Below are 3,109 nucleotides of genomic sequence, written 5' to 3'. Positions count from 1 at the left end.
ACTTGTACACTGAAAACTACAAAACATTATTGATATAAATTAAAAAGCTAAATAAATGAAGAGACATTTCATGTTTATGGATTAGAAATCTCAATATTGTCAAGATTGCAGTTCCCCCAAATTGATCTATAGAATAAACATGGTCCCTATCAAAATCCTAGTAAACCTTTTTTGGGTAGAAATTGACAAGTTGATCCTAAATTTTATACGGAAGTGCAAAAGCCAGTCCTGATCTGTATAAAAATCAGCAAGAAAAAGCCCCATGGTCTGAGTGTGAGTGCTCTCCCTGTCCCCACCATTCATTTGTTAAAGTGCTCATGCACAGTGTGATGGTACTAGGAGGTGGGGCTCTTGGGAGTGCTTAGATCATGAGGGTGGAGCCCTCATGCGTGGGAATAGTGCTCTTGGTAAAGAGATCCCACAGAGCTCCCTAACCCCTTCCACCAATGGGGACACAACACAGTTGGCAATCTAGCCTGGAAGAGGGCTCTCACCAGAACCTAACCATGCTGGCACCCCTGATCTGGGACTTACAGCCTCCAGAACTGTGAGAAGTAAATTTTTATTGTTTATAACCTACCTAGTCTGTGGCATTTTGTTGTATCAGCCTGAACTAAGACAAAAAAGAATGAACTATTGATACACACAACATAGGTGAATCACAAAGTGTTTATATGGAGCAAAAGAAGTCAGGTCAAAACAGAATACATGTTGTGTGATTCAATTTTAATAAAATTCTAGAAAATGCCAGTGACCATTAGAAAATAGATCAGTGGTTGTCTGGAGAAGGGATCCAGTTGAAGGGAAGAATTACAATGGTATGTAGGTAATTTCAGGACTGAAGGATATATCTATTATTTGGATTATGGTAAAAGTTTCACTGATATATCTAGATATCTGTATTTCAAATTATATTGTATGCTTTAAATTTGTACAGTTTATTATATGTCAGTTATACCTCAATAAAGCTATTTTTAAGAATCTTTATTTTTAAAAAGGTGACATTAGAGTAGCGTAGACAATCCAAGAATATCTATTTTGCCAGATGTAATAAGAGCTATAAAGAAACAAAGCTAGGGAGTGCTGTGCAAGAGGGTAGTTGATCTTTTATATTATGTGGTCAGGAAAAGAGTCACTGATGAGAAGTAAGAGACTGAGCTATATAGATGTCTCAGGGAAGAATATTCCAGACAAAAGAGCAACAAGTGGGAAAAACAACAACAACAACAACAACCCTGAGGGCAGTTGTGCTTGGCGTTTGGAAAAACAGCAAGGAGGCTAGTGTGGTTGGAGCAAAGGGAGCAATAAACCTATTCATAGATAATATGGTCAGAGAGAAATGGAGGTGAGGAGGAGAGCAGAGCCTGGTAGACCATTGAAAGAACGTGGCATTCTACTCTGAGAAGAGTAAGTGGGTTAAGTTTTAAAAAGGTTTTGCCAGAAAAGTGATATGATTTCATTTTATATATCTAATAGACATTGCTATGAATGCCATTTTTAGCTCATGTTTACTGAGAATTAACTACGTGTTAATGGCTATACCACCCAAAACCACATCCTTGGAAAGACTTCTGATTTGGGAAGCATCAAGAGAATTTGGGAAATTTCTCTCCCCAAAGAATAATATAAAACTGGGGGGAAATGTCTGAAACAATTAATTTACGGCATTGGATATTGCCAAAGGCAGACAACATATTGAAAAGTATTTACATTTGAGGGGCACCTGCGTGGCTCCTTCGGTTGGGCATCTGCCTTCAACTCGGGTCATGATCCCAGGGTCCTGGGACTGAGCCCCACATCAGGCTCCCTGCTCAGGGGGGAGCCTGCTTCTCCCTCTCCCTCTGCTGCTCCCCCTGCTTGTGTTCTCTCTCTCTCGATCTCAAATAAATAAAATCTTTTTAAAAATAATAATTTAAAAAAAAAAGAAAAGTATTTACATTTGACAAATTGTTAGGATGGTGGGAGTCTGTGGCAGGAAACCCTTGCCTGGAACACCTCCCTACCCTCCCCGAGTTCGGTGGTTAAAAACCAGCAGCTCTGCTGCCCGAGGGAAGACTCTGATTGGGCAGAGGGTAGACATTTTTCCTTTGCCATCTGAAAGTTAGGAATTTAGTTGAGAAGGAACAGGGTAATCTCACAGTTTTTTGTATGTTTTGGTTTTGTTTTGTTTTTTAAATCTGTTTTTAAGCTCAAAGTTTCACTTTTTGCCAGTAATTTATTTATTTTTAAAGATTTTATCTATTTATTTGACAGAGACACCATGAGAGAGGGAACATAAGCAGGGGGAGTGAGAGAGGGAGAAGCAGGCTTCCCGCGGAGGAGGGAGCTCAATGCGGGGCTCGATCCCAGGACCCTGAGATCACGACCTGAGCCAAAGGCAGATGCTTAACCGACTGAGCCATCCAGGCGCCCCTTTGCCAGTAATTTAATGGAAAGATTTTCAAAACAAGAGGGGCTAGAAATGGTCAATCTTAGAAATGTGGCAAGTGCAACTGGAGAATGTAATTGTTTATTTAATTTAAATTCATTTAAAATGTAAAAGCTATGTGGCTACCATGTTGAACATCACAGATTTATATAACCAAAGCCAAGGATGAACGATCAGAAAGCTGAGAGCAGCTGCTCCAATTAAAAGTCAGGATCCATTGCCCAGTCTCCGAACTTGAGCCAATTATCATATTGGGAACTCACTGACTGGCTCTAAAACCCCATGAGCAAGGACCCTCCAACACCATAGCAAAGATATATAGAAATGATTCCTCTAATCCTTCTCAACCTATGACCATTTATTCAGGTAACTACCCTGGAGAAAGGGGAACAGACAGACATTGAGGATTTTAAGATACAGAGTTTGAGTTAAAATCAAGTTCAAGAACTTTTGGACCATACAGAAAATATGCCACATATAGGGGGGCGCCTGGGTGGCTCAGTCGGTTAAGCGACTGCCTTCGGCTCAGGTCATGATCCTGGAGTCCCGGGATCGAGTCCCGCATCGGGCTCCCTGCTCGGCAGGGAGTCTGCTTCTCCCTCTGACCCTCCCCCCTCTCATGTGCTCTCTCTCTCTGTCTCTCTCTCTCAAATAAATAAATAAAATCTTTAAAAAAAAAAA

Source organism: Leptonychotes weddellii, chromosome 2 (genome assembly GCF_054177405.1).
Source record: "Leptonychotes weddellii isolate Sample4059 chromosome 2, ASM5417740v2, whole genome shotgun sequence".
Classification (NCBI taxonomy): domain Eukaryota; kingdom Metazoa; phylum Chordata; class Mammalia; order Carnivora; family Phocidae; genus Leptonychotes; species Leptonychotes weddellii.
Note: the sequence above shows the minus strand (reverse complement) of the source record.